At 37.1% G+C, this 25,093-nt stretch overlaps 1 protein-coding gene across 1 annotated transcript in view; it reads left to right on the top strand.

The window, feature by feature from the left end:
* Window positions 1-25,093, top strand: part of LOC132368247 (receptor expression-enhancing protein 5-like) — a 175,652-nt gene that overhangs the window by 131,425 nt on the left and 19,134 nt on the right. The window contains 2 exon segments of the mRNA XM_059927021.1: window positions 872-1,102; window positions 3,186-3,343. The gene's annotated coding sequence lies outside the window, so the exon portion shown is untranslated.

Below are 25,093 nucleotides of genomic sequence, written 5' to 3' on the forward strand. Positions count from 1 at the left end.
CAAGAGTCACTACATCATTTAAAGTTAGACCATAGTCATTTGCCAGGATGCACCAGACAATTGCCTTAACAGCAGCTTCACTGAAGCAGAAGCAGGGCTGGGTCTCAATTAGGAAAGCAAGATTGGCTGACAAGGCAAGGTTCCAGAAATGGTTGAGCTGGCTCTGCCCTTTCGAGAGCCGTCAAAGTTCTAGCAGGGCTTCAGCAAAGCTCTGCTCAGCACAGATGCAGTCAGGCCTCAGGATTTGTGAAAAGGACCTGAGGTGCATTATAGAAAAACAGAAGAACGGAAACCACTTACACAGTCTGGCACTAGCTCAGTGTTTTCACAGAATTCCCCAATTCAGATCTCTCCACACTTTGGGGTTACAGTGTCAATGTGCTCCAGCAAAGACCACCAGAAACACACCTGTATGAACGAGCTGGGCTTATTACTTATTGGAGAGAGAGTGAAGCTCACCACTGTTTCCAGTGGTAGGAACAGTGTAGGGCCTACCTACACTGTAGGGCCTCTCAGTAAAAGGGGGTTAGATAGAAACTATTACAGGATTTGGGCTTTGGTTGGGTTTAGAGCTAAAGAAGCAGGGTTCACTCTAGAATGGGTGCTGTCAGAAAGAGGGACAACTCTGTGATTGGATATCTCAATAAATCTGATCTTTAGAGAGAACCGACTAGAGTGAGGATAAAGGGGTGGTAATTGGTAAAGAAGCACATTCATTAGCCAGGAGAGAGGATGTTTGTTTGATGTTTTGTGGGTTGTTTCTATCTGTGTTTAGAAAAATTATGAAGTACCTTGTTTTATCTCACCTTGTTGTGGTCTCACAGTGACCTTGTCTGCTGTTGGTGCTTGTCAGTTTGTTTGTGTCCAACAGGAGAACACCTCGGCCCACGGACGATCGCCAGGCCAGCTCCTAACCACGCTGATGGCTGCTACTAAGTTCCTGAATGTCAAGGGCTATTTTCTTTCTCAGGCAGCACTGCCTAAACCCCAGCAACAGAAGGAGGGGGCTGCACGCCAGGCTGGGGCTGTCTCATTTTGGAGAGAAACCCCGAGGAATTGGAGGATTCTCAATTTGAACCTGGCCTTCCGGGTGCTTATGAAGGTATGTTTATCAAGATAGGAGATTGGATTAGATTGGCCTGGATTATAACTTTTGAACGTTTTAGACCTTTAACACATGAACCTTTATTTTCACTCTTGCCTTGGGCCATACAGATGTTGGGGATATGTGGCAGGGTGGGTACAATGACACCTGAAGAGTCTGGGTCACTGAATATACAACCCACTCCCTTAACCAACTAGCTTTAACCCTTCTCTAGAAGGCAAGCTGGGGGAAAAGAGTTCACACTGTGAGAATAAACGCAGCAATGTGCAAAACCCAAGGAAGCTCCCTACCTTGGCAGTGGGCTTTCCATCTGGCATGTTGCCCAGCAGCAAGGGCCCAGGGTTGGGGGAAGGAGGGGCTCAAATCGCTCAAGGGCAGGGAGGAGCACCCACTGGCAAAATGAGCCTGGGGGGATGTGAGCCTGGTGGAGAACTGGAAAGCCAAGCCCCTGCTTAAGGATTCTGGAAAATGGGCTCCAGGTTGGTGGTGAGGGTCTTTCAGGTTTTTTTAGAAAAGCAAAAAATCTGTTATTGGCTAAACGATGATTCAGCCAATTTCTAAATGATGGTAGTTAAATGACTTAAAATATTAACATATAAGCAGTGCTGACAAAGTAAGCTATATCTGAGGGCTGGATTTGGCCAGTTGGCAACTATTTGGCATCTTGGAGAATAAAGACCCAGTTTGGAGAGTTCTGGGCAGTATGGTGAGATCACAGTCCCATCCTAATGGAGAACTGAAGAGAAACAGCGTCTGAGCACCGAGCTATGGACAGCCAGATGGCTGCAGTGCCGCCTTCTGTCTTGGGGCTCTTTCAGTGGGGTTGGACTAAAGGAGGGCTGAGCCTAGAGATGGGGGCAGGAGACAGGGAAGGCTGCTGGGGTGTGGAAGTGAGGAGATGGGCAGCACTCGGGTGTTTGCAGCCTCCATGGCAAACCAAGGTCACCTAGAGACCTGGTCCTCCCAGCAACTCTTGGGTTCATCTTGTCTAGGCATATGTGTCGGACCACATCAGCATTGCTGCTTAAATCACATCAGAAAAAAGTCACTTAAATTATTTTAATTGTTCCCTTAGGAAAATATCCAATTTATTTGTAGGTGAGAAGACTCACTGTCAATTTTTTAGTGGCCCAATCTTTTCAACAGGTTTGAGAATCCCTCACTTTGTAAGTTTTGGTGGAAGGCCAAGCCAACCTCTGGCTCCAACCCCATAATCTCTGACTCACCTTCTAAAGCCCCTTCTCGCTTGTCCAGGGGCTGGAGTTCAGTGAGTCCCAGAGCAGGTGACCAGGAGCAGCAGAGAAATATATGTCAGGCAGCAGCAGGAGGGTCCTGAGCAGCAGTGGTGGATGGTGGTGCTGTAGCAATGGGCGAGCTGCAGTGCCACACTGGACCCCTCTGTCCAGTGCCTTGGAGACTGGTCCTTGCGACCTCTGTTTCTTAAAACTATCACCCTTGACAAAAACCATTGTTTTAAATTATTTTCTACTCCATTATTGATTAAGATTTTTATCTTGAAGATCTGACTGCAGGTTTACATGGAAGTAGTTAGGTTAATGAACTTGGAATCCGTAGCCGGATTTGTTACTAATTTGTTCTTTTCTCTGTGTTGTTGTTGGATTCCTTTTACTCTCATCAGGACACCAGTGTTTTGGTCTAGCATCTCCTGGTAGGGAGTTCTATGTATCCAGTTAGATAGTTGTCCGAAGTTTGGTTCTATCTTCCTTATCTTTACTCCTCTCCCAAGGAGGTCCTTATTTCTGCTTCTGCCACCCACACACCTCCCTCCTTGCGCTGCACCCACTGTTTCCCTCTGAGAACAAGGCCTTCCACCTCTCCACCTGTTCAAACCTGCCCGGTCTTATTTCTTCAATAAATTCCTTTTGCTAATAGTTACTGGCAACATTGATCATACTCTATTCTGTAATGTTTATTGTATTTGTAACTCATACAATGTAAACGGAAAAAAGATTAACTAGTAAAACCTCTGGATTACTGTTTCTGGGGAGATACTTGATAATGTGTTATATGTAGAATTGGAGTTTCAATTTCAGCAATAATAAGTTCTTCCTACAAACAGAGGCATAAGAGAAATCACTCCTCCTTCTGCAGAGCTTAGAGGATTTGAATGGTGGTCAAAAGGAAGCAGCACCATAAAGACCAACAGCAAGAGCTTCATCCCAGCCATGAACACTGATGGTTTGATGATAAGGAGGAAGCATGCAAAGAAATCCACAGGTGGAGATCAACTGAGGCAGACCTCGTACCTAAAGCCTGTATTTTGAACAAATGCATAACCAAACAAGTGTGTTCTGTGGTTAGAATTCTTGCCATGAATGAGAAATGCCTGCTAGGTAGATGGTATCAGACCATTTGACTATTATGATGTGAAGGAAGTCCCACAATATGCCTTTCTGGATTAACATCTAAGGCTTCCAAGTTGAAACAGGGAATGGACAATTAGAATCTGGCCCATTCATATGATGGAATATTATGCTATTTTCAAATATATCCTAGATCTATATTCATCAGCATGAACAGGTCTTTAAAAGATAATATTGGGGGGCTTCCCTGGTGGCTCAGTGGTTGAGAATCTGCCTGCCAATGCAGGGGACATGGGTTTGAGTCCTGGTCTGGGAAGATCCCACATGCCGCGGAGCAGCTAGGCCCGTGAGCCACAATTACTGAGCCTGCGCGTCTGGAGCTTGTGCTCCGCAGCAAGAGAGGCCATGACAGTGAGAGGCCTGCGCACCGCGATGAAGAGTGGCCCCCACTTGCCGCAACTAGAGAAAGCCCTCGCACAGAAACGAAGACCCAACACAGCCATAAATAAGTAAATAAATAAATTTTAAAAATAGATAATATTGGGGAGAATAAAGTATGTTGCATAATATTTCACCAAATATGACTCTATTTTAAACCTAAAACAGAATTACAAACCAGTAATATAGATGGATATGTATACATAGAAATATATAAAAGTACATTTGCATCTCTAAAATGAAGGGATATAAAGAGGATTTTAACTTTGTTAGTGATATTTTATTTCTTTGATTAAAAAGTAGAAGCAAATATTACAAAATAATTTTTAATTTTTTTCCTTCTGGGTAAAAGTACATATTAATTTCTGCACTTTTATGAATAGTAATTTTCATGTAATAGTTCTTAAAATCCCATTTCATTTCTCAAAGTGATTTTTTTTTTTTAGGTAATTAGACTTGAGCCTCTTGAGTGTTCAGCGTGGAACTCCAGCTAACGGAGCTCTGATCTTGAGACAAATGAAAATTAAGGCTTTATAGTAAAGTGAGATAGAAAGGCAGACCCCATCAGGACAGGGCCCCCTGGGACAGGGATTAATGAGCACATTTACCCCATGTCACTACAGGTTTCTAAGGACCTTAGCAATCCATGAGCAACCACTGCTAGGAATGAAAGAAAATTCCTTGGAGGTCAGAGATCTCATCCTCTGGTGAGAAGAGACATATTTTTAAAAAAACTAAACTAAACTAAATAAATATGTATTAGCAAAGAACAAAAAAAAGTTACTTAAGGTTTTTTAAAATGGTAAATTATAAGATTTATGTTGTGAATTAAGTACCACATTCTCCCTATCTCCCATGGGCAGTATTGTATAACATAAAACATAAAATAAAATAACCCCTTTTTATCTTACTAACAATCAGATTGATTTCCTGTGATCCTAATAACACTGTGAAATGGGTTTGCCTCTCCAAGTGTGCTGGGACCTGAAATGGAAGAGATAAGGGGAAGGTTGTTTCAAGCAGAGAGTCAGAATGAGGAAATGTAAGTGTGAAGGATAAGTAAATAGAGAGTGCCCCACAGTGCCTACTGGTGTCAGATTTTGTGGTGGTGGTGGTAGTGGTGGTGGGGAAGCTGGAAACTCTGCTAAGGAGTGCTGACTTCATGCCACAGCAAATCAAGTTGGGTGCAATTGTTCACTCCTATGTACACCCTGAGTCACTTCCATTTGTTTTTTTTTTTTTTTTTCTTTCCATCTGTTTTCTCTTCCTTTTGTACAGAAATTGCTCTAGCCAAGATGAATAATGGCCTCCCTGAAGCTTAATCCATTAGATAATTTTAAGTTGTGTTATGACCTCCAGGCAGCATTTGATAGCATTGGTCATTATCTTCTAGAAGACCTCTCTTCCTTTAAGCTTCCATGATTCCATATTGCATTGGTGTTACTGTGACCTCTATGATCACCTCATTGGGCATCTTTCTCAGGCTCCCCTTTCTGAGCTGCCCTTAAACGTTGATGCCCAATAATTCTTCCTATACATGCCTCATAGTATACCTAGGTTGTCATCTCTATTTCCATGGTGTTAATCATCATATATATTCTGATGTCTTCTAAGTGTCTGTCCTTAGACTAGAACTCCTTCCTGAGTCACAGTGCCCTGTAGACCATGTGCTGGTCAGGTCCATAAAACTCTAGGGCAGACAGTTGTGGCCTCACTCACCACCTCTCACAGCAGCCAAGTAGGAACCTTGTGTCTGGTAATCTCAGATACTTTGAACACATGGAGGGGGATCAGACAGAAGGAGCCCTTCTCTCTTGCTGCACATGGTGCCTGGGAGGAACACCAGGTCCTGAATTCCCTTGTTGAAAGGGAAGCAGTTTGATCAGGTTTGGAAAGAAAAAGCACAATGCAGTAAGATGCCCTTTTTAGAATAACACATATAATGGAAAGTAATATTGAAGTTAAGCAGAGATAAAGATATACCAATTAAAAGAAAAGAAAATAGAGGGTACAATGTTAATATTTAATAATGGGAGATTTGCCTGAAGAACTAAGTGAGACATATAATTAGAAATGCATAATCAACCAAGAAGATACATCAAAACATGCATTAAACAATGGGGTGACCAAATACTGATTGCAAATAGGCCTTGACAAAAATAAAAATAATTATAGTCTGAAATGTTAGTACACACTCTTTTGGAAATGCACTTACTGAATAAAAGAAGACAGAGTGATGTCAGCATCATGTCAAAATGAGACTCTCACATTATCTTTTCCCTTCAATCTATATCCAGTGACTCAACAGGGACCCAATACACCAGGATGCTGGAGGATCCTACACATCTGTGCATCTAAAGGTGGGCAGACTGAAACACACAGAGGAGACAAAACTGGTGAAACAGCAGAGGTGATACCTGCAATCCTGGTCCTCTAGGCACGGCAGCTGGGCCTGAAGCCCCAGAGAAACTGGTAGCAGCAGGGTAGGTGATGCACATGACTCCAGCCACTCTGCTGCAGCTGCATTCATGGCCTCAAGTATCTGTGCAACAACAGCCGTGGGGCCTGATACCCCCTCCCTCCAGCTGCAGAGATGTCCAAGACTCTGGGCCCCTGTTCCCCTCCAAACCCCACAGCCACGGATTCTGAGGAACTGACAATTCCAGACACAGCAGAGGCACCCATGAGATGCTGGCTCCCCCCATCCCCTTCCCCTGTGGCAGGGGTCCTGCAACTCAGGAGACAGAAGAAGAGCCCACCATCCCCGTACCCCAGGTGGCAACACCAGCAAAACCGGCAGCAGCAAGGCATGAACAATCCCAGAGGTACAAGCACTGATAAGAAGGGCATGAGGCAATACCTCTGACAGAGGCTGTGGAGGATAGAAAGTGCCTCCCAAATATAATCAGAGGCAGCTCAGGTAAGATAAAACAAAAACATGCCCTATAGTGCCCCTATTGGAAGACAAAAGAAGACCTCTAATTTCTAATCTGTTGAATCATTAGAATCATGTAGAAAGGTGTCCACTACTTCACATGAGCCAGAAGAGGAACAACTCATCAAGCACCATAAATAAACACAGTGACAATGTACCACAAAAAGAAAATGACAATTCTCCAGAGACCAAGATTAAAGTCACAGAATACTGCAATCTAACTTACAGAGAATTCAAAATAGCTGCCACCAAGAAACTCAGTGAGCTACAAGAAAACTCAGAAAAGCATTTGAAATGAATTCAGTAATAAAATTAATGAACAGAAGGAATACTTTACCAAAGAGATTGAAATGCTAAAAAAGAAACAAACATAAATTCTGGAGCTGAAGAACTCAATAAATAAGATGAAGAATACATAGGAAAGCATTGGAAATAGAGCAGACCATATAGAAGAGAGAATTAGCAAGTTTGAAGAAATGATACAAGTAGAAGAGGAGAGAGAATCAAGATATTAAAAAAATACTTAAATTCTATGAGACTCTTTTCCATCAGACTCTTTTAGGAAGGGCAACGTTAGAGTAATGGGCATCCCAGAAGCAGAAGAGAGGAAGAGAGCAGAGAGTTTATTTAAAGAAATAATAGCTGAGAACTTCCCAAACATGGGGAAGGAATTGGGTATACAAATCCATGAAGTTAACAGAACACCTAATTATCTCAACACAAAAAGACCTTCTCCAAGACATATTGTATTAAAGCTGTCAAAATCAATGGCAAAGAAAGAATTTTAAAGGCAGCCAGGGGGAAAATGATGGTAACCTACAAAGGAAGCCCTGTTGGGCTATCAGCAGATTTCTCAGCAGAAACTCTACAGGCCAGGGGTAAGTAGAATTACATTCTCAAAATACTGAAAGATAAAAACTGTCAGACAAGAATACTCTACCCTGCAAAGTTATTATTCAGATATGAAGGAGAAATAAAGATCTTCCCAGACAAACAAAAGCTGAGGGAGTTCATCAACACTAGACCTGCCTTACAAGAAATGTTGAAAGGAACTCTTCTCTCAGAAACAAAAAGGCAAAAGTACACAAAACTTTGAGTGAGGTGATAACTAGACAGACAGAATTAGAAAGTTGCAACTCTATATCAGAATAGGTTTTTAAACACTTTATTACAGCACAAAGATTAGAGGGAAAAAAGCAGGAAAAAAAATAACTACTCCTACTTCAATTTGGTAACAAACTCACAACATAAAAAGGGATAACTTGAGACAACAAAAACATAAAAGGGGAAGAGGAAAAGGATAGAACCCACGTAGGTAAATGAAGATATGATGCTCTCACACACAAAGGACTATTTTATCTATGAGACATTTTATAAAAACCTCATGGTAACCACAAAACACGAATCTAGAGCAGAGACATGAAACATTAAAAAAGGAAACTGAGGAAAACATAGAAAACCACCAAATCAAAATGGCAGACAGAAACACAAGGAAAAGGAAACAGTGGAGATATAGAGCAACCAGAAAACAAAAGATAAAATGTCAGTACTAAGTCCTCAACTATCAATAATAACCCTACTTTTAAATGGGTTGAATTCACCAATCAAAAGACACAGAGTACCTGGATGGATTAAAAAACAATATCCAACTATATGCTGCATCCTGGACACTCATCTCAGCTCTATAGACAAACAGGTTCAAAGTAAAGGGAAGGAAGATGATACTCCAAGCAAGTATTAGCCAGAAGGAAGTAGGTGTAGCCATACTCATATCAGACAAAATAGACTTCAAGCCAAAAAAATGTAGCAAGAGACAAAAATGGACTGTATATAGTAGTAAAGGGGCCAACTCATCAAGAAGATATAACAATGATTAATATAGATGCACTTAACATAGGAGCATCAAAATGTATAAAGCAATTATTAACAGACCTAAGGGGAGAAATTGATCACAACACAATAATAGTAGGGAATTTTAACACCCCCTTATACTTCAACATGATAAAGGACCTATATGACAGATCCACAGCTAACATAACACATAATGGTGAAAATTTGAAAGCTATCCCTCTAAAATCAAGAACAAGACAAGGATGCCAACTTTTGCCAGGCTTATTCAACATAGTATTGGAAGTCCTAGGCAGAGCAGCTAGTCAAGAAAAAGAAATAAAAGGTATCCAAACTAGAAATGAAGAAGTAAAACGGTTACTATTTGTGGATGACATGATTTTATACATAGAGAACCCTAAAATCTCCACCAAAAATTTTTGGAAATAATAAACACAGTTAAGTCACAGGGTACAAAATCAACATTCAAAAATCTGTTGTGTTACTATATGCTAGCAATCAGCTAGCAGAAAGAGAAATTAAGAAAAGAATCCCATTTAAAATTGCATCAAAAAGAATAAAATACCTAGGAATAAGTTTAACCAAGGAGGTGAACGACTGAAAACTATAAGATGTTGTTGAAAGAAATTGAACTAAGCACAAATGAATGGAGAGATATTCTGTGATGTTGGATTGGAAGAATTAACATTATTAAAATGTCCATATTATCTAAAGCAATCTACAGATTCAATGTAATCCCTGTCAAAATCCCAAGGACCTTTTTCACAGAAATAAAACCAAAAATTCTAAAATCTACATGGATCCACAAAAGATCCTGAGTAGCCAAGGCAATCTTAATAAAAAAGAACAAAGCTGGAGGTATCATATTTCTTGATTTCAAACTATTAAATACCTATAGTAATCAAAAGAGCATGGTATTAGCAAAAAACAAGCAAACAACAAAACAAAACAAAACAAACAACAACAATAAGAACACCCCACCAAATACATAGCTAAAAGGAACAGAATTGAGAGCCTAGAAATAAATCCACACGTATATGGACAATTAGTTTCTGACAAAGAAGGAAAGAACACATAATGGAGAAAGGATAGTCTTTTCAATAAATGGTGTTGGGAAAACTGGATAGTGACACGCAAAAAGGAAAAAAGGAAAAAGAAACTAGGCCACTATCTCACACCATACATAAAAATCAACTCAAAATGGATTAAAGACTTGATTGTGAGGCCTGAAACCATAAAACTTCTAAAGGAAAACGTAGGCAGTATGTACTTTGACATTGGTCTTAGCAATATTTTTCTGGTTATAACTCCTGAGGCAAGGGAAACAAAAGCAAAAATAAACAAATTGGACTACATCAAACTAAAAGGCTCTGTACAGCAAAGGAAACCATCAACAAAATGAAAAAACAACCTACCAAATGGGAGAAGATATTTGCAAATCACAAGGGGTTAATATCCAAATATATAAAGAACTTATATGAACAATATCAAATTAAAACAAACAACCTGATTAAAAAATGGGCAGAGGATCTGAATAGACATATTTCCAAAGAGTACATATAGATGGCCAGCAGGCACATGAAAAGATGCTCAATGTCACAAATCATTAGGGAAAAGCAAGTCAAATCCACAATGAAATATCACCTCACACCTGTCAGATGGCTATTATCAAAAAGTCAAAAAATGACAAGTGTTGGCAAGGATATGGAGAAAAGGAAACCCTCATACACTGTTGGTGGGAATGTAAGTTGGTCTATGGGAAACAGTGTGGAGATTCCTCAAAAAAATTAAGAATAGAACTACCATATGATCCAGCTCTCCAATTTCTGGGTATTTATCCAAAGAATATAAAAACACTAATTTAAAAAGATATATGCACTACTATGTTCATTGCAGCATTATTTATAATAGCCAAATATGGAAACAACCTAAGTGCCCATAAACAGATGAATGGATAAAGAAAATGTGATATACATATACAATGGAATACTACCCACCACTAAAAGAAGATGAAATCTTGCCATTTGTGACTGTGTGAATGGCCCTTGTGAAATAAGAGAAAGACAAATATCATATGATTTCATTCATATGTGGAATATAAAAAACAACAAACAAAAAAAAGAAATGAACAAACCAAACCAAAAAACACATATGTAGATACAGAGAACAGAGTAGTGGTTACTAGAAGGGAAAGGATGGAGGGAAGGGTGAAATGGGTAAAGGGAATCAACTGTATGGTGATGGAAGGAAACTAAAGTTTTGGTCATGAACATGCTATAGTGTATATAGAAATAGAAGTATAATGCTCTACATATGAAATTTATATAATGTTACAAAGCAGTTACTGGAATAGAAAACAAATTAAAATTTAAAAAATTTAAAAGTTCTGGAACCACTGAACTTAAAAAGAAAAAGAAGGAAAAATAAGCATGCATGTTGAAGATTCAAATAATTTAATCAAGTCATATTTAATAAAGTTATAGTACATAATACCCTCTAACAAAGAATACACATTCTTTATGTCCATAGAGGATTTATAAAAATCCAACATTCTTCTTGATACAAAGAAAATTCTTATTAAACACCAAAGCCAAAATTCAAATTAAGAAATTGCAAAATAAAATAAATAAATTGGAATAAAATAAGAGTAAGATATAAATACATATAAAAGCTGAAAATAGAACAAAATATATATGATCAGAGTCAAAATTTGGATTTCTGAAAATGTCTTGGAAGTAAATAAAACTCTGATTTGGTTAGTGAAAAAAAATGATAAAAAAGATTTTTTAAGTAATTAAGAATAAGAATGAGATTGAAGTGAAAGAGTTAAGGATATTTTGTGGTAATAAAATAGAATTTTTTGAGAAATATAATGCCCTGGTAATATATGAAGATGTGTAATAAACATTACCCAGAGGAGGAAATTTGAATAGGTCAATATGTTATAATATGTTGTAAAGATAATTAGAGATCTTCTAGGCTTAATTTTCAGTTTAGAAGGGTAAGAATGGCTACCCTGGGGCTCAGCAGACCAGACGCTCACAATTGTATCCGACTTTGCCAGATTCTTGGCATGACCCCTCCTAAGTCTGATCTTCCTTTACTAGCCTGGCCAGCAGTTGTTTGGTCTTTTTCTTTTCTCCACTTTATAATTCTTATTAACCCAGAAATAGTACCAAATGGAGGAATTAGAGGGGTTTAGAATCTGTTTGTGTGAGATGAGACAGAAGATGTTTCTCTTTGTGCTCCTGATCTAAAGTTTTAGGGAACACTCAATATCCAAAAAAATCACCAGTGCTGTCTGAGAGGCAAGTTCCAGATCATGCTGAGATTACCCTTCTCAGTTTCCTAATCTCATCAGAAAACCATGAATGAACTGGGTATCCTGGTAAATTATCCCAAAGCCTGGCAAAGATGATTTTCTATGCAGCTTAGAATGTTGTTAAGTAACTGTATCATCTGAAATATTGGGTGAAGATGTGAGTAAAATTTTCCCTACGCTTTATCAGCAGTGCTGGTTCCAGTAATCCTTTCTAATTATATATAAATTTGGAGATGGATTTTTCCACTTACCTTGGCACATCTATCCATCTAGTTAAAGGTCATGTAGGACACAATTCTTGTGCTACTCTTTGTAATTTAGGTTACTAGATATATATTTTTCTGCCAAGGAAAGAGGAAAGTTAACTGTGACCTTGAGAACAGGCTCTCTCAATCTAATTTACAAAACAGAGATAAGAATTGGAGAATTTGGAGATAAAAGAAGGTAAAGCATATAACAGATAGAGTGAATTCAATAAATGACAGATACGTTTCACATTCATTGTGATCCTTAGCTAGTAAATCTTCAGAACTGAAATCTCTTAGATATCAGTTTTCCTATCAACCATTCTTAAATTTACCTTTTTAATGTTATTTTAAATGATATAGCATTTTGTCATATTTTTAGCACAAAACAATCCTATATTTTAACTGATATTTTAAAATCATTATTTTTCATAAAATGCTAAATATACTTAAAACACTGGAATTAAATATCTTCCCCTTTAATAGGGAGCAAAAAGTGTTACCAAAATATTTGTCATTTTTCTATTTTATACCCTCCAAGTATTAAAAATTTTTACTTAATTTTTATCAACGTATACGCATTTGGCATTTCTGCAGTTTTGATTTTTTTATTTCAGCTTTATTGAGGTATAATTGACAAACAAAATTGTAATATATTTAACACATACACCATGATGATTTGATATACATATACATTGTGAAAGGATTCCTACCATAAGGTTGATTAACACATCCATCACCTCACATATTTACCTTTTTTTTTGTAAGAACACTTAAGTTCTATTCCCTTAGCAAATTTCAATTATATAATGAAGTATTATCAACTATAGTTACTATGATATAATTAGATCTACAGACTTTATTCATCTTGTAACTGAAAGTTTGTACACTTTGACCAGTCTCTTCCTATTTCCTCCACCCTCCAGCTCCAGGAAACCACTATTCTATTTTCTGCTTCTATGAGTTTGCCTTTTTAAAAAAATTCCACATAAACGTGATACCATGCAGTATTTGTCTTTCTCTGTTTGACTTATTTCACTTAGGATAATACCGTCCAATTTCATTCATGTTTGTGCAAATGGCAGGATTTCCTTCTTTTTAAAGGTTGAATACAGTCTGTTTTGTGTGTGTATATATATATATATATATATATATATATATATATATATATATATATATTTATATATTTATATATATAAAGTGGTTGTACCAATTTACATTCCCACCAACAATGACAAGGGTTTCCTTTTCTCCAAATCCTTGCTAACACTTGGTATCTCTTGTGTTCTTGATAATAGCCATTCTGATAGGGGTGAGGTGATATCTCATTGTGGTTTTGATTTTTACTTGCCTGATAATTAGTGATGTTGAGCTTCTTTTCAGGTGCCTGTTGGCCATTTGTATGTCTTCTTTGGAAAAGTATCTAAAGTCTTTGGCCCATTTTTTAATCGAATTGTTTGTTTTTTGCTATTGAGCTGTATAACTTCCTTGTATATTTTGAATACTAACCCCTTATTGGATATGTGGTTTGCAAATATTTTCCTTCATTCCATATGTTGCCTTTTTATTTTGTTGATTGTTTCCTTTACTGTGGAGAAGCTTTTTAGTTTGGTGGCATCTCACTTGTTTATTTTTGCTTTTGTTGCCTTTCCTCTTGGTGTTAAATCCGAAAAAATCATTGCCAAGACCAAGAAGCTTAGCCCCTATGTTTTCTTCTAGGAGTTTTGTAGTTTTAGTTCTTAAGTTTAAGTCTTTAATCAATTTTAAGTGCATTTTTTGTGAGTGGTATAAAATAGCAGTTCAGTTTCATTCTTTTGCGTGTGGACATCCAGTTTTCCCAACACCATTTATTAAAGAGACTATCTTTTGGGGATTTAAATTTCTTATACTTTAGTGGCTTGATTTACTTTCAAATATATGAAGTCATTCCATGTCAAAGCTTACTGTGGATATAACCTCAACAACCACAAAAAAAGCATTGGTCAAGAGAAAGACACAGCGCCACCCTCTAATCCTGCTTTCATGGCTGGCAGCTGCCACCACTTTCCACTGAGTGGGAGCACCTACTCTGGGTCAGCTGTGGGCATTGCAAGACAGCTCACCCCAGGAGTAGGGCCAGTGGGGGGAGAGCCTGGCCTCCTGGATTCCAGTGAGTCTTCAGTCTTTCTGTATTTGCAGTTGAAAATGCATGGTGGTTATGACCTTGTACTATTCCAAACTAACAAATGGCTTGACCAGCCATTCCTCCCTTCTCTAGAAAACCTTTCTGTAGTGTGTTGCTTGGGATGATCAATCTTTTCTTTTACTCTCCTCAAAAAAAAAAAAAATGCTATCATGTTTTTTTTCTGCTTCTATAGAATTACAAAAGTCTCATCATCCTTAAGTCTTCCAAAATATTCTTTTATTTTACAATCAAAATCCAAGTTGATTTGAATTGAGAACCCCCTTAACACTTCAAAAGCTTGAGCCAGTTTGCATTAAGCAAAGTGCCACAGCAAACACTTGAAATTTGAGATTGTATTTCTGATAAAGCTCATGAGTCATGATCTAAATGTGTTTATTAATTATTCACAGGAAGAACCCCTATAATAATTTCTGATATAATTTCTAATTACATATATTTTCACTGTATAAGAAAGATAAAAACAACATCAACTGGGAAAGTAAAGGGAAAAATGCCAAGACCAATATGATAATACATTTTTTTTATCAGTCTACTTGATTCTGCACACGCTTATTATTTTTAGTTTACACCTATAGAGTCTTGTCGCAGGGGTTTATTGAAATTCTTTCACAAGTGTAGTTTTTTAAATTGTTACATTGTATGCCAGTTACAGCTCTTAATTTAAATCACTTATTGTAGAACCTAGTTAAGAACAGCTCCACAAGCAAAACAGATAAACTGACAAATATCATATATGTTATCTATAACCTCTAATACAAATATATTCTATATTTGCTACATCAAGAAATATTGGGTTTTTTGTCAGCTACTGGATTTACATTTTGTAATAGAAATCGTTCAGTGATGGATTTCACTGCAACATATATTTCTAATGCCCTTTGTGGTTCAGTTAAGAAGAAAGGAAAAGATGAACACACTTGTTTAACTTTAATTTTTAATTATTAGGAAAAATCTTTTTTTTTTTTTTCCTTTGTAAAGTAAGTAGAACCAGTGAAGACACAAAACTTGGCAGTTTTTTCAAAAGCATACTGATTAGTTTTTGTTTCTGTTTTTTACATGAAATAGGCATACACTGAAAATGTAATATGCCAAGATTATTTTATTCAGTTTTTCAGGATGGTCTCATCAAACAAAGCCAAATATTTTATTTTAGGAAAGTCTGCTTGCTCTTTAAATGTCATTTTCTTATCTATTTTGTATTTCCCTTTGTCAACATATATTTGGGAAAACATTTCAGAGCTTTGGTTAATTCCATTCTATAGTTCAATTAAATCAGTATCATCACAGAGCTAACAAGGGCCACCTGCAGCACCAATAAAAACAGTTTTAAAAGTAGCTGGTGTAGCTGGTGTTGCTGTTACTGATAGTGTGATGTGACCTGAGAGCAGATGTCGATAGTATTTTATGAAGGTTAGTTAAGCATTACAGCCCCCATCAATATGATTAGTAGCAAAAATTATGGTGCCGTAATTGCAGACTGAAAAAAAGATGATGAAGCACTCTGTCTTGTGGAATTTTTTATAATCAACTGATAAGATCATGTAATGTGCATGGATTGATTATGACCTAAAGATAATTAATTTGCATTTGATTGTGTCATTATTTGAGCTAGAAAATGAGATGCTGGATTCAGAGTCCACTATTTACCTTGTGAATAAAAATTTCCTAAATCTCAGGTCTGTATGTGTCATTTGTTTTGGAAGATGAAGTTTCACACCTACCTAGACAGACCTGGGCTCCCTGAATATTTAAAAATACACATTACCTTGTGTAACAATGTCTAATTTAAGCCACCAACGAAATTGTAAAACGGTTGATCCTAAGTAATTTTATACACAAGGGAATGTTTAGGCAACAATATGATTATCAAGATACAACTGATGAAATTATATTTTTAACTTCTAGTTTTTGACTTTACAGTTTGTTCTAGATCAACTGTAGTATTCGCCTCATATTGGAAATATATTTCCATGGCCACTTAATATAAATGCTTTATCAAATAGCCCACATTTTGCATAATATATTTTAAAAATTTTGCCTTTTCTGAAAATAATCGCTACATTTTGAAAGTGTATACATGTGGCTCTTTTGAAGACCTTTAACAAGTTTAACATTTAAAGTTCTATTGTAGGGACATCCCTGGTGGCAGAGTGGTTAAGAATCCTCCTGCCAATGCAGGGGACACGGGTTCAAGCCCTGGTCCGGGAAGAACCCACATGGCATGGAGCAACTAAGCCCGTGGACCACAACTACTGAGCCTGCGCTCTAGAGCCTGTGAGCCACAACTACTGAAGCTTGTGTGCCTAGAGCCCGTGCTCTGCAACAAGAGAAGCCACCGCAATGAGAAGCCCGCGCACCACAGCGAAGAGTAGCCCCTGCTCCCTGCAACTAGAGAAAGCCCGCACACAGCAAGGAAGACCCGATGCAGCCAAAAGTAAAATAAATAAATTTATTAAAAAAATAAAGTTCTATTGTAGCTCAAAAATGTTTTAAATATCTTGAAAAAAGTAAATGAAGCATTAATACATAAGTAATTCAAAATCTATTTTAATTAGAGATCATTGTAAAATCTGGGGAAAAAAAGCACATTATATTAGTACTTTACTGATCTGGGAAAGGAAAAAAAAAATATCTTGCTCAATGTCAAATCATAGGCAATTACATACCAGCAAACGGCAATTAAATTGAACTGCTTCCAATGCAGTTTGGATTGCTAAAGGTGAACAGAGGCAGTATTCACAACACGTCCTTCAAAATGTAGTTCTACATGGTTCACTTAATGACAATATAAATCATGATATAGGTTAGTCATAGGTTTAGATGCCTTGTGTTGAAGAAAAGTCATTACCTAGATGACCTAGAGGATATAAATGTAACAGAGGACATTGGCTCTTTTATACATATTTTCAAGAAGGTAACTTAATGAGAAAATAGATACCTCAGAAAAATAATGCAGCTTTGTTTTTATCTATCACTTTACAATCTAGCTACACATAGATATATACACATAGACATATATATATGCATATATCTCAAGATTAATACATTTAAATTAACATGTAAAGTAGTAAATTATTGCTGCACCAAAATATTATTAGTGACTAAGAAAAATAGCTAGCACAGATATTAAATTTAAATTCCCACTTGGAAGCCAATGTTTTTACTAAATAATTTAATAACCTGAGGCTAATGTATTGTTTTCTCATACCAAAATTTTAACTTTAATTTTATTTCATCTATTATATTTAACCAACTAAAATGAGATTCCTTTTTAATTTAATTTTTATTTTTTTAATTGAAGTATAGTTGATTTACAATGTTAGTTTCTGGTGTACAGCAAACTGATTCATATATATATATACATATATATATATGTGTATATATATATATATATATACATATATATATGTATATATATATATATATATTCTTTTTCATATTCTTTTCCATCATGGTTTATTACACGACATTGGATATAGTTTCCCATGCTATACAATAGGAACTTGTTGTTTATCCATTCTATATATACTAGTTTGCATCTGCTAACCCCAAACTCCCACTCCATCCCTCCCCCACCTTTCCCTTGGCAACCACAAGTCTGTTCTCTATGTCTGTGAGTCTGTTTCTGTTTCATAGATAAGTTCATTTGTGTCATATTTTAGATTCTACATATAAGTGATATCATATGGTATTTGTCTTTCTCTTTCTGACTTACTTCAGTTAGTGTGATAATCTCTAGGTCCATCCATGTTGCTGCAAATGGCGTTATTTCACTCTTCCACTTCTTTTTTATTCATTCCTCTGTCAATGGACATTTAGGTTGCTTCCATGTCTTGGCTATTGTGAATAGTGCTGCTATAAACATAGGGGTGCATGTATCTTTCTGAATTATAGTTTTGTCCAGATATATGCCCAGGAGTAGGATTGCTGGATCATATGGCTACTCTATTTTTAGTTTTTTGAGGAACCTCCAAACTGTTTTCTACAGTGTTTGTACCAATTTACATTCCCACCAACAGTGTAGGAGAGTTGGAATTCCTTTTTTAGACTGTTATTTTATTTACCATAAGAAAGAAAACATTCTGCCAATTAAGGTATAACATGCCACGGATTTAAGAACAATCTGATTTCACTGATGATAAAATGTGATAAAAATGTGCTTCTGTGAATTGATGAAATACTTTGTTACCCATTTGGTTCTGGGAGAAGCATAACCTGCCTGAGATAGAGATTATTAAACGGTGTGAGCTCCTGGGATCAAGGTCAGGAGTGAAGAAGGCAGGATGGGAAAGAGGGAGACATAGAAGGTGATGCATTCACAGCCAAGGCCTCCACTGGTCCTCCACGGAGCTCTGAGGCTGGAGGCTGGGAGTGAGCCCTCAGAGTTTTCCTGAACTGGAAGAGCATGTGACCTTGAGCAAGGCTGTTCTCTTCAGCCTCAGACTAAGGGCGGTAGAGGTGGACATTTGACAAAATTTGGAGACATTTTCAGTTCTCACAACCTGAGGAGGCGAGGATGGGGGAGTGTTGGGGGGTGTTAGAGGGTTGGGAATATTGGGGGCATGTTGGGGGTGATTGTGGGTTTGGTGGTTGCTGCTACTGTATCTAGTGGGTAAAGGCCAGGGGTGCTGCTAAGCACCACACTGCACAGGACAACCCCCAACACAAAGAATTATTCAGTCCGAAATAGCAATAGTGCCAAGGGTGAGAAACTGTGCCTGGGCAGTTGCAGGGCTGGGAGGAGTGGGGGGCAGCTCTCTGCATTACACTGTCCAATCTTCAAAACCCTCAGACTTCTAGAAAATCAGATATGGGCAGTAAATTAGAAAAAAAAAAAAAAAAGGCTCTTAATTTTAAAAGCACTTCTAATATAGAAAGAGTGTAATGTATATTGCAGCAGAGGGCTGCTAGGGATCATGTAAAAAGAACACCTTTCTTTTATGAATTACTCCCATATAAATTGAGGGCTGGGTTTGCCAGGATGAACAGAAACCCACAGAGCGAGTCTACTGCATTTGGCCAGCAAGTAGTGTACAATATATTTTGCCATGTACTGTTTAATCATAGTTTTGGATGAATCAAGATCTTAAGGCTGGAATTCCATTGCCCCAATCTAGATTTTATTTAGCATAACAATTAACAGCCTCTTCCTTCTGGGTTTGATTTTCATCAAACTGCATTTCCAAATACTATATGCTTGTACCCCACACTGCCTTGTGTATGTGAGTTTCAGGTTGTTCTAAATCAGCTGGTGAATAATGACGTCTTCCAGGCGACGGATTAGTTCCGCAGTGCCAACATCCTTGAGTTATCATTTCAAATTGCACAGAGACTCCTGTAGAGTTAAAGATCATAGTTTATTATTATTATATTTAAAAAATTTGAGATGTGCACATTAGAAGTGTTTACATTTTTATATAAAGGGAGCGGTTTCAACAAACTTAAAATAATTAAGATAAAAAAATCATTAGTTATGCTACAAAAGACAAATCCTTGCCCTCATTCTGAAACTAAACCTAAGCCAGTAACCCATGGGTTTAATTATAAAGAAAAGAAGAACAAAACAGCAACAAAATGTTGCTTTAAAACAAAGCTGTTTAAAACAAAGCTGTTTAAAAAACAAAACAGCTTTAAAAATGATTATAGTAGAGAAATATTTTTAGGAAAGTTTCTACGCATTCAGATTTATTTTGGCATTTAATAATATTTTAATTTGCTGAGACTGAAAATCCCCTTAAAACATAAGCAACAAACCAGGCTGGCTGCCTGGGTAACCAGCCTGGCTTGGAGCAGGGATTATCTGTGAAATGAATCCCTGCATATGCTGTAACAGCTTTGCAGCACCAAGAGACCACACAGGAATCTAGCAGAATCCCTTCTAAGATTGGGGAGAGGAACTATGTCCCTGAGGGTGTCGCTTTTTACTACTCTCTGCTGGGATCAACGGCAGGTATGCCAGCTCTGGGTTCCTGCAGGATGAATTAGGTCAGGTGCCATCCAGGACAGACCCACCTCTTCAGCACTTTATGAGAATTGATTGCCTTGAGCTTTGGCTGGTTTTCAAGGAACAGGTTTCTGTTTCCAAAGGGCTGTGCTTAGAAGGAGGCCTACTCCCCCTCTAGGCCATACTGCAATGGACCAGCCTCACACAAGACCTTCTTTTTGCATATTCAAGTTTGGTATCAAAATAAAGGCTGCCCTTGCAGATACTGTTAGTAACCTTGAAAACTGCTTCTCTTCAAAATAATGTAAACTCATTACTTACTTAAGTACCTAAAGAATTGTGGGGAATCACACATATATCCATTACAGAAGGCATTTTAGATTGTCTGCCAAGGTTTTTTCCATTTATTAAGGGCTTTTGTATCTTTGCAGTGTTGTGGTTTATTCCATTTTATAAATATTAGCTTGATTTTTTTTTTTTAAGCTCTTTTTAAAATTGCAATACTTCTGTGCACACACTGAGCTCAGTGAATGAATTTTTTTGTCCAGGACTTTTCTACCCTATCTGGCAACTATGGAGAGTTGGTGACCACACGTCCACAACTGTCTCATCTCATTAGTGGGATTATAAAACACGTGAGAGATTTCTGAATAGCAAGCCCCATTTTTATCATGCTTCAATGTGTTCTATGTTCTTCCTCATGTATATGACTTTTCCTGGGCAGACGCATCTTTTGAGCACAGTAAAGCCATGTCCATACGATTTTCCAAACTGGAAAAAGAAAGTACACAACGGCTGTAGAGAAGAAAAGCAATTAGTGAAGAACTAGGGTCTATACAATATTGAGAATTTTAACCTGAAATTCAATTTTTTTGTTGTTGCTTTATTTTTTTTGAATTTTTGAATTTTATTTTATTTATTTTTTTATACAGCAGGTTCTTATTAGTTATCTATTTTATACACATCAGTGTATACATGTCAATCCCAATCACCCAATTCATCACACCACCACCCCCACACCCCTGCAGCTTTCCCCCCTTGGTGTCCATATGTTTGTTCTCTACATCTGTGTCTCAATTTCTGCCCTGCAAACTGGTTCATCTGTACCATTTTTCTAGGTTCCACATATATGTGACAATATACGATATTTGTTTTTCTCTTTCTGACTTACTTCACTCTGTGTGACAGTCTCTAGATCCATCCACGTCTCTACAAATGTCCAAATGTTATTCCTTTTTATGGCTGAGTAATATTCCATTGTATATATGTACCACAACTTCTTTATCCAGTCGTCTGTCGATGGACATTTACGTTGCTTCCATGACCTGGCTATTGTAAATAGTGCTGCAGTGAACATTCGGGTGCATGTGTCTTTTTGGATTAGGGTTTTCTCTGGGTATGTGCCCATTAGTGGGACTGCTGGGTCGTATGGTAGTTCTATTTTTAGTTTTCTAAGGAACCTCCATACTGTTCTCCATAGTGGCTGTATCAATTTACATTCCCAGCAACAGTGCAAGAGGGTTCCCTTTTCTCCACACCCTCTCCAGCATCTGTTGTTTGTAGATTTTCTGATGATGCCCATTCTAACTGGTGTGAGGTGATACCTCATTGTAGTTTTGATTTGCATTTCTCTACTAATTAGTGATGTTGAGCAGCTTTTCATGTGCTTCTTGGCCATCTGTATGTCTTCTTTGGAGAAATGTCTATTTAGGTCTCCTGCCCATTTTTGGATTGGGTTGTTTGTTTTTTTAATATTGAGCTGCTTGAGCTGTTTATATATTTTGGAGATCAATCCTTTGTCCATTGATTCATTTGCAAATGTTTTCTCCCATTCTGAGGGTTGTCTTTTCATTTTGTTTATGGTTTCCTTTGCTGTGCAAAAGCTTTTAAGTTTCATTAGGTCCCATTTGTTTATTTTTGTTTTTATTTCCATTACTCTAGGAGGTGGATCAAAAAAGATCTTACTGTGATTTATGTCAGAGTGTTCTTCCTATGTTTTCCTCTAAGAGTTTTATAGTGTCCGGTCTTACATTTAGCTCTCTAATCCATTTTCAGTTTATTTTTGTGTAGGGTGTTAGAGAGTGTTCTAATTTCATTCTTTTACATGTAGCTGTCCAGTTTTCCCAACACCACTTATTGAAGAGACTGTCTTCTCTCCACTGTATATTCTTGCCTCCTTCTTCATAGACTAGTTGACCATAGGTGCGTGGGTTTATGTCTGGGCTTTCTATCTTGTTCCATTGATCTACATTTCTGTTTTTGTGCCAGTACCATATTGTCTTGATTACTGTAGCTTTGTAGTATAGTCTGAAGACAGGGAGTCTGATTCCTCCAGCTCCGCTTTTTTCCCTCAAGACTGCTTTGGCTATTCGGGGTCTTTTGTGTCTCCATACAAATTTTAAGATTTTTTGTTCTAGTTCTGTAAAAAAATGCCATTGGTAATTTGATAGGGAATGCAGTGAATCTGTAGATTGCTTTGGGTAGTATAGTCATTTTCACAGTGTTGATTCTTCCAATCCAAGAACATGGTATATCTCTCCATCTGTTGGTATCATCTTTAATTTCTTTCATCAGTGTCTTATAGTTTTCTGCATACAGGTCTTTTGTCTCCCTAGGTAGGTTTATTCCTAGGTATTTTATTCTTTTTGTTGCAATGGTAAATGGGAGTGTTTCCATAATTTCTCTTTCAGATTTTTCATCATTAGTGTATAGGAATGCAAGAGATTTCTGTGCATTAATTTTGTATCCTGCAACTTTACCAAATTCATTAATTAGCTCTACTAGTTTTCTGGTGGCAGTTTTAGGATTCTCTATGTATAGTATCATGTCATCTGCAAACAGCGACAGTTTTACTTCTTCTTTTCCAATTTGTATTCCTTTTATTTCTTTTTCTTCTCTTATTGCCATGGCTAGGACTTGCAAAACTATGTTGAATAATAGTGGTGAGAGTGGACATCCTTGTCTCGTTCCTGATCTTAGAGGAAATGCTTTCAGTTTTTCACCATTGAGAATGATGTTTGCTGTGGGTTTGTCATATATGGCCTTTATTATGTTGAGGTAGGTTCCCTCTATGCCCACTTTCTGGAGAGTTTTTATCATAAATCAGTGTTGAATATTGTCGAAAGCTTTTTCTGCATCTATTGAGATGATCATATGGTTTTTATTCTTCAATTTGTTAATATGGTGTATCACATTGATTGATTTGCGTATATCGAAGAATCCTTGCATCCCTGGGATAAATCCCACTTGATAGTGGTGTACGATCCTTTTAATGTGTTGTTGGATTCTCTTTGCTAGTTTTCTGTTGAGGATTTTTGCATCTATATTCATCAGTGATATTGGTCTGTAATTTTCTTTTTTTGTAGTGTCTTTGTCTGGTTTTGGTATCAGGGTGATGGTGACCTCATAGAATGAGTTTGGGAGTGTTCCTTCCTCTGCAATTTTTTGGAAGATTTGAGAAGGATGGGTGTTACCTCTTCTCTAAATGTTTGATAGAATTCACCTGTGAAGCCATGTGGTCCTGGACTTTTGTTTGTTGGAAGATTTTTAATCACAGTTTCAATTTCATTTCTTGTGATTGGTCTGTTCATATTTTCTATTTCTTCCTGATTCAGCCTTGGAAGGTTATACCTTTCTAAGAATTTGTCCATTTCTTCCAGGTTTGCCATTTTATTGGCATAGAGCTGCTTGTAGTAGTCTCTTAGGATGCTTTGTAGTTCTGCTGTGTCTGTTGTAACTTCTCGTTTTTCATTTCTAATTTTATTGATTTGAGTCCTCTCCCTCTTTTTCTTGATGAGTCTGGCTAATGGTTTATCAATTTTGTTTATCTTCTGAAAGAACCAGCTTTTAGTTTTATTGATCTTTGCTATTGTTTTCTTTGTTTCTATTTCATTTATTTCTGCTCTGATCTTTATGATTTCTTTCCTTCTGCTAACTTTGGGTTTTGTTTGTTCTTCTTTCTCTAGTTCCTTTAGGTATAACGTTAGATTGTTTATTTGAGATTTTTCTTGTTTCTTAAGATAGGCTTGTATAGCTATAAATTTCCCTCTTAAAACTGCTTTTTCTGCATCCCATAGGTTTTGGATTGTCGTGTTTTCATTGTCATTTGTCTCTAGGTATTTTTTTATATCCTCTTTGATATCTTCAGTGATCTCTTGGTTATTTAGTAACGTATTGTTTAGCCTCCATGTGTTTGTGTTTTTTATGTTTTTTTCCCTGTAATTGATTTCTAATCTCATAGTGTTGTGGTCAGAAAAGATGCTTGATATGATTTCACTTTTCTTAAATTTACTGAGGCTTGACTTGTGACCCAAGATGTTGTCTATTCTGGAGAATGTTCCATGCGCACTTGAGAAGAAAGTGTAATCTGCTGTTTTTGGATGGAATGTCCTATAAATATCAGTCAAATATATCTGGTCAATTGTGTCATTTAAAGCTTCTGTTTCCTTATTTATTTTCATTTTGGATGATCTGTCCATTGGTGTAAGTGAGGTGTTAAAGTCCCCCACTATTATTGTGTTACTGTCGATTTCCTCTTTTATAGCTGTTAGCAGTTGCCTTATGTATTGAGGTGCTCCTATGTTGGGTGTATATATAATTGTTATATCGTCTTCTTGGATTGATCCCTTGATCATTATGTAGTGTCCTTCCTTGTCTCTTGTAACATTCTTTATTTTAAAGTCTATTTGATCTGATATGAGTATTGCTACTCCAGCTTTCTTTTGATTTCCATTTGCATGGTATATCT

Source organism: Balaenoptera ricei, chromosome 6 (genome assembly GCF_028023285.1).
Source record: "Balaenoptera ricei isolate mBalRic1 chromosome 6, mBalRic1.hap2, whole genome shotgun sequence".
NCBI classification, from domain to species: domain Eukaryota; kingdom Metazoa; phylum Chordata; class Mammalia; order Artiodactyla; family Balaenopteridae; genus Balaenoptera; species Balaenoptera ricei.